This window comes from Euprymna scolopes, unplaced genomic scaffold (genome assembly GCF_053919585.1).
Source record: "Euprymna scolopes isolate OS-2025 unplaced genomic scaffold, ASM5391958v1 sca760, whole genome shotgun sequence".
NCBI lineage: Eukaryota > Metazoa > Mollusca > Cephalopoda > Sepiida > Sepiolidae > Euprymna > Euprymna scolopes.
Genome location: NW_027633836.1, coordinates 14866 through 22500, shown reverse-complemented (window position 1 = coordinate 22500; position 7635 = coordinate 14866). Strand labels below are relative to the sequence as shown.

Here is a 7635-nt window from a genome sequence, read left to right as displayed (position 1 = left end):
TGCACGTCAGAGGCGCTTCGGACTTCCACCAGAGTTTCCTCTGGCTTCATCCCGACCGGGCGTGGATCGCCATCTTTCGGGTCCCTGGTCGCTCGCTACGCCAGAGTCGGCCGAGTCGTACTCGGAAAAAGGGGAAACCGACCCGGGGGTGATGCGCCCGCGCGCAGCGCCTAAACTCGACGACAAAATAGGACTAGTTCAAGCCGCGGGATCTCACCGATGGGCGGAAGGAGGATATGGAAGCTGGCGCCCGGCAATTCCCCTTTTTGGAAGATGCGCCGGTCCCCTCTCGGGGAGGAGGGAAAAACAACCGCACGTCAGCCACGAGCCTTCCCTCTCCTATCTCTCTCGGGAAGAGAGAAAAAAGGAAAAGTTGCGGGCACCGCAGCAGCGACGGCGGAAGGCCGAAAACGCCGCGCCGGCGGGATCGGGCACGGCTCGGAGGCGGGTGAGGCGAGGAGAAGACGACGGCACGAGACCGACGACACCCCCCGACGACCCCCGGACGACTTTGCCACGACACCTCTCCCGATCGACGCCCTCCTACACGCTCTCTCGCTTTCGCTTCGCCTTCGGGGTTAGTCAGAGGTGGCCCCTACGACTCGCGAACGGCCAGGACTCCTCGGTCCGTGTTTCAAGACGGGTCGGGTGGGTTGCCGATGCACGTCGCTGACCCGGGGTGGCGGGCGGCTCGAGTAAAAAAGCGTCGCCGAGCGACCTCTCCGGAAACGGAAACGGGCGCGGGCGGGGTTGCCCCCGACAAGAACCCGAAACGTCGGCGAGGTGCGTGACGGCGAGGCCGCGCCAGTCCTATCCCGCCTCTCATCGCGCACGCGCCCGAGACGGTGGGGCGCCTAAGGAGCGACACACAGAGTGCGTCGCCCGCACGCGACTTCCGGCGGGATCAAAACGGACCGGCTCGCCACGTGTAACGGATCGTGTCAGATTTCCTCCGTTCCCGGCAGAAAGGGGCAGTTACGTTCGCGGGCCCGACGGCCGGTGGCCCCCGACTTCACAAGGTGGGAAGACGGGGGTTTTCAGGGTGATGAAACGCCTGCCGCCTACGGAAAAAAACCCGCGTGTTCGACCTGCACGCCGGGAACGGGTCGCGACGACGGACCGGAGGGGAAGTGCGTCCGGTGCCGGCCGCGCGGAGGTCGCGCCGAAGCGCCCGCGCCATGATTACGCCGAGCGATGAGAAGGGGACGGGTGCAGCGGAGTCGCGCGCGGAGGGAGCAGGAGGAAAGAAGAAGCGGCGGCGACGGATGCGGCGGGTTAGGGCCCGGCGGCAGCAGCGATCGAGAGGACGAGTCCCCTCCGTCGCAGCCAACCGACGCAGCCACCTACCGACGCCGCGGTCGTCACCACGTTTCCCTTCCCGCTATCCACGCGGCCCGTCTCCTTCGTCGGCGACGCGGGCACAAAAGCTGGCCCGCGGAGAACGAGTTCCCCGCGGACACGACGAACGACGACCTGTGCCGCGACGGCCTCTCTTTCAAGAACACACATCGAGTTTGGGCTCGAGCCTAGGCAGCACCGGACTGAGTCCCCCCGCGATCGCGGTGAGCGGTCCCACCCGTTTACCCCTGGGCGGTTTCACGTTCTCTTGAACTCTCTCTCCAAAGTTCTTTTCAACTTTCCCTCACGGTACTTGTCGACTATCGGACTCGTCCCGGTATTTAGCCTTGGATGGAGCTTACCACCCGATTTGGGCTGCGTTCCCAAGCAACCCGACTCTCGGATCGAAGGCCGTCGCTCGCCGTCCGCACCGAATGGGCCTGGCACCCGCCGCGGGCGGCCCCGATCGAGGGAACTCCGAACTATGCGAGACGAAAACGAACGGCTGCCTTCGACCCATGCGCCACACGTCCCGAAGCCTTTAACTTGCGACGGGATTCGGCGTTGGGCTTCTCCCGGTTCACTCGCCGTTACTAAGGGAATCCCGGTTGGTTTCTTTTCCTCCGCTTAGCGATATGCTTAAGTTCAGCGGGTCGTCTCGTCCGAGCCGAGGGCGGCGGTTTTTAGTAGAGTGTGGTGTTTGGAGGAGAGGAATCTCGATCGGTACCCTCCGTGTGACGACGGCTGGCCGATATAGCGCCCGTCCGACCGAAAATGAAGAAGCCAACAATTAAAAAAAAAGCGTGGGTCCTCCCCATCCGACGTTGCCTACGACGCGGCCACCTTTTTACGGTGCGACGGCCGTGCTCGTCGCGCTGCTCGAGGCGTCGCTGAGAGACACCTTCATGAGGCAGAGAGCGAGACGAGCAGGCGGCGCTTACGTCGGCAGTCGGTTAGGTCGGTGCTTTTTTTTTTTGTTTTGTTCTCCCTTCGGCTGCTTTCGGACAGACTCCTCCTGCTCCTCCTCCACAGTGTTTCTTCACGCGGTCGAAAAGGGAAAAGACTCCGCGGTCTGCCAGCGGGAGACGAAGGAGGAGGCCGGAGAGGGTTTTAAAAAAAAAAAAGACATTGAAAGGAGTCAATTCTTTTTTTATTTTTCTTCCCCCTCGTCACTCGCTCCTGCGACGTCCCGGTTACCACCGTGCCGAGGACCGGGCGGGCACGGGGACGGCAAGATGTCGTTTCGTTAACGGAGAAAGACATGTAACGTTCCGCCTCTCGACCGGACGTGGCCCCGAGACAAGGGATCTCGGGGCCGCAATGTGCGTTCGAGGTGTCGATGTTCACTGAGTCCTGCAATTCGCATCAGTTCTCGCGGCTGGCCGCGCTCTTCATCGACGGACGAGCCGAGTGATCCCCCGTCCAGGGTTCAGCACTTGGGTTTTTTATATTAGTTTTTGTTTATATAGATTTAGTAGTGTGCGAGGAGGTCTGTGCGAGGAGGCGTGACGGCATTGCAATGTCGCGAGTAGTTTGTTTTTAGCTAGCGGCGGTGGCACAGCGGCTGCAAAAAAAACAAAAAACGATAAAGCGGCGACAAGGCAAAGAAGAAGCGGCCATCACTTGCGGTGGGCGAAAAAACAAACAGGTGGTAAGACGCGGAAGCAAGCAAGAAGAGCTGGGGCTTTAAAAACCTCCGCGTCACCACAAATCTATCTCTCGCTCCGCCTTTTATAGGTTTGTTTGCGCGCATTCGAGGCGTTGACGCCGACAGACAGAGGAGGTAGGCCGGAAAACAACAAACCAGTCTCGAACGGGAAAACGGTAATGATCCTTCCGCAGGTTCACCTACGGAAACCTTGTTACGACTTTTACTTCCTCTAAACGATCGGGTTCGGTCGTCTTCTCCAGGCATCGAACGCCGAGGCGTAGATGCACGAGTGTCGTGACGGACACGTCGCGCACTGCCCGGCGGCGTCGTCGGCCAGATCCGAGGACCTCACCGGACCGTTCGATCGGTAGTAGCGACGGGCGGTGTGTACAAAGGGCAGGGACGTGATCGACGCGGGCTGTTGACCCGCGCCTACCGGGAATTCCTCGTTCACGGGGTTGGTTACAGGCCCCGATCCCTATCACGGGAGGTGGTTCAGAGGTTTCCCAACCCTCTCGGGCCGGGGCGAAGTCCCCGCTGATACCTCCAGTGTAGCGCGCGTGCGGCCCCGGACATCTAAGGGCATCACAGACCTGTTATCGCTCCGCCTCGTGTGGCTTTCTGCCACCCGTCCCTCTAAGAAGTGCGTGAGAAAACCGACCCGGACCCGAGCGCCACGGAGGACGCCGAGCCCGCCGTAAAAATCACTGACATCGGCGCACTAGTTAGCAGGCCGGAGTCTCGTTCGTTATCGGAATCAACCAGACGGATCGCTCCACCAACTAAGAACGGCCATGCACCACCACCCACCGAATCGAGAAAGAGCTATCGATCTGTCAATCCTACCGGTGTCCGGACCGGGTGAGTTTTCCCGTGTTGAGTCAAATTAAGCCGCAGGCTCCACTCCTGGTGGTGCCCTTCCGTCAATTCCTTTAAGTTTCAGCTTTGCAACCATACTCCCCCCGGAACCGAACTCTGGTTTCCCGCAGGCTACCCGCCGGGTCATGGAAGCGAACGCCGGCGGATCGCCGGTCGGCATCGTTTACGGTCGGAACTACGACGGTATCTGATCGTCTTCGAACCTCCGACTTTCGCTCTTGATCGAGGAAAACGTGCTTGCCACACGCCATCGCTGCAGTTCGTCTTGCGACGATCCAAGAATTTCACCTCTAACGTCGCAATACGAGTGGCCCCGACCGCTCCCTTCGATCATTGCCTCGCCGTAGACGGAGACCGACAGACGTAGACGAGGCCCTCTTCCATCATTCCATGCTTATCGTATGCAAGCTTGAACAGCCCGCTCTGAGCACTCTAATTTTTTCAAAGTGAACGTACCGGCCGCCGCGGACACTCGGTTAAGAGCACCCTTGGAGAGAGAAACCGCCGACCGCAACACGCGCGCAGACAAGACACGAAGCAGGGACTCGGAGCGGACCGGGGGGTTCAAAAAAAAAGAGGAACGCGCGGAAAGGGAGAGGGAGAGAAGCGCGGGGGTCAGAGTGCGGGGATGCGAATGAACACACCCAAACACACACACGTAGCACCCCCCCGTTAGACTACTCCCGGAACCGAACCGACGACCACTTGTTTTTTTTTTTCCCGGATCCCGATCACGACCTCCTCGTCCACCTCGCCGGCAGGACCGCGTGGCGGGTATGCTAGCGGTTGACACCGGCGGAAAGGGCCGGGAATGCGAACGGACGACCAAAGTCAACGACGGACGATGGCGCCGCCGCCCCGGGGCCGCTTGCGCGACCACGAACCCGAGTTCGGACTACGAGCTTTTTAACCGCAACAACTTTAATATACGCTACCGGAGCTGGAATTACCGCGGCTGCTGGCACCAGACTTGCCCTCCGGTTGGTCCTCGTTAACGGATTTGAAGTGTACTCATTCCGATCGCGGGGCCTCGACAGAGTCCCGCGTCGTTATTTTTCGTCACTACCTCCCCGTGCCGGGAGTGGGTAATTTGCGCGCCTGCTGCCTTCCTTGGATGTGGTAGCCGTTTCGCATGCTCCCTCTCCGGAATCGAACCCCGATTCCCCGTTACCCGTAGTAACCACGGTAGGCACTTAACCGACCGTCGACAGTTGATAGGGCGGACCCTCGAGAGACCCGTCGCCGGGCGTGAAAGCTCGTGCGATCGACCAGTGAGTTATCCAGAGTCACCAAAGCGGAGCGCGCCGCCCTATGAGCCCCGCCACCGAACGGACCCGCGAGCGGGAACGCCGACGACGGGAGGACGGAATGACGCGCATCGGTCTCAGTCTAATATGTAGCGCCGCGACCCGGAACGGCCGACGCGGGTGCCAGCGCGCGAGGCGTGGCGACGACGGCGCGCCGACCGATCGCGGCCTGTGTCACATGTATTAGCTCTAGAATTGCCACAGTTATCCATCGCCTCCGAGGAGGAATACGGTCCCGAGGATTAGGTCCGGTTCCTGAGCCATTCGCGGTTTCGCCCGTTCTAATGCGTGGCGTGAACTTACACTTGCATGGCTTAAGCTTTGAGACAAGCATATGACTACTGGCAGGATCAACCAGGTATCGTTGGAATTTGGGACTTTGTTTCGACAGAACGACAGACCGACCGACCGACCGACCGACATAAGACAGACAACTACAACGACGGGCACGTGTTTATTTGTTTTTCGAGGAGGTTCGCCGTCAGTAGAAGCGCGCTGCCCGCGCTGATGGCCTCTTTTTTGTTTCTCCCCTGACTTGGACCGAGACCGAGACTCAAAGAACGAAAGCGACCAACGTCGACAACAACAACGACAACGGCACCCTTGACAGCGATACATACGACAAACGACAAGCAGCACGACGGCAGTGCACACGGACATCGAGGGTCAAGGTGCAGACTGAACTCGCCGAGGTCGTCGTCATCGTGGTCGCCATCGATTCCGTCTCGTCGTCGTCGTCGTCAACGTCCACGTCACAGCCGGCCGAGAAGAGAGAACAGACGACAGCGTCGACAACAACAACATCGACAACGGCACCCTTGACAGCGATACATACGACAAACGACAAACAGCACGACGGCAGTGCACACGGACATCGGAGGTCAAGGTGCAGACTGGAATCGTCGAGGTCGTCGTCATCGTGGTCGCCATCGATGCCGTCTCGTCGTCGTCGTCGTCGTCTTCGTCGTCGTCGTCGTCATCAACGTACCAACCGACCGAGACGAGAGAGCAAGCAACAACGTCGACAACAACAACGACAACGGCACCCTTGACAGCGATACATACGACAAACGACAAACAGCACGACGGCAGTGCACACGGACATCGGAGGTCAAGGTGCAGACTGAACTCGTCGAGGTCGTCGTCATCGTGGTCGCCATCGATGCCGTCTCGTCGTCGTCGTCGTCTCCGTCGTCGTCGTCGTCGTCGCCAACGTCAACGTCAACATCACAGCCGTCATCGGGGAGGAGCTGGACCAGGGCAGCGGCGGCGTAAATTTTCCCGTCACCTTCGTCGTCGCCTTCGTCGACCGACCGACCGACCGGCGTCGTGTTCGTGCTCGGAAAACCGAGGAGAGACAACGTGCACATGGCGCGTTCTCGCAAGCGGCTCCTCGGTCCGATTTTTTTGGGCGGCTTTTTCGAGCTTTTTTTTTTTCTCACCCTTTCGTCCGTGCGACGGCGAACGTTAGGGGAAAAAAAAAAAAAAAAAAAAACGACAACAACGCGGCGGACCGGGCGAACAACATCGTCGACACACACGACATTGACGACCGGTCCCCCTTTTCACAATCGCATCGAGATAAAAACGAACGAGTCCGATTCGAGCACCGAGTCGCGAGCGGGAGGACTGTCGGTGCAAGTATCGATCACTGACGTGAGCGCTTCGCCGGACAGAGGCTGGCTCATCCGGCAGCCGTGCAAATCGACGGTATGGGAAGAACGAACAAGAAGAGGCAACGACTTGATCGGCGGCTTGGGAACTGCGGACGGTGAAAACGGGTTAATCGACTGCGACCACGACTGCTCGATCGATCTTCTTTGGCGCTAACAAAGGTGGAGGTGGCGCAAGAAGGGACTAGCGCTATCACCGTCCACGTATCAGAAGATGCGGCGGCAGACGTCGACGCTTATGCGTTGTCGGACGAGAAGTCGCTGCAGCACGTGTACCGCGAGCGGGACGTCCAAGGTTTTGCCAGACGGAAAGAAATCGGGTGTCAGCGAACGTTCACACGGCTGTGAGATCGGACGCTGACAGGAGTAGGAGGCGGCAGGCAGGCGGCGGTTACGGCGGCGGCGCCTGCTGCTGCTCATCCTCCTGTTTGCTGCGGCGACTTCCAGGACGGGAGAGCATCGAACAACGTACGTATGGTTACAAGGGGATCAGGATCTACATAGTGCATCCCCCGCGGCTATTTTTGTTTGTTTGTTCGCTCGTTCGTTAATTTCGTTCGTTCGTTCGTTCGTTCGTTACAATGTACGTTTTTCCGTTCGACGGCGGCAGAGAGCGGCGGCGTTTCTCCCTAATCCGGAGGATTTATCGGTCGCACAGCGATGGGTCGTTCGGCCGATCATCGAAAGATTCGCAGGTAGTGGTTGAATGGCAGAACGGCAGCAACAACAGCGGCGGCTGAGAGCGGCGAACGCTGAGGCGGAAGCAGAAGCTGCAGCAAACGTATCG

General features: G+C 59.5%; 2 non-coding genes and 1 pseudogene across 2 annotated transcripts in view; all 3 read right to left on the bottom strand.

Moving 5' to 3' along the window:
- The window catches only part of LOC145276202 (large subunit ribosomal RNA), a 5721-nt gene extending 3707 nt beyond the window's left edge, over positions 1–2014 (bottom strand). The window contains exon 1 of the ribosomal RNA XR_013867897.1: positions 1–2014. This exon is cut by the window's left edge and continues 3707 nt beyond it. This is a non-coding gene — a ribosomal RNA (large subunit ribosomal RNA).
- Positions 2015–2610: 596 nt separating this feature from the next.
- Positions 2611–2768, bottom strand: LOC145276205 (5.8S ribosomal RNA). The gene has a single exon (XR_013867899.1). It is a non-coding gene; the product is annotated as a 5.8S ribosomal RNA (ribosomal RNA).
- A 395-nt stretch (positions 2769–3163) lies between these two features.
- LOC145276206 (small subunit ribosomal RNA) lies at positions 3164–5536 on the bottom strand (annotated as a pseudogene).
- Positions 5537–7635: the final 2099 nt, after the last annotated feature.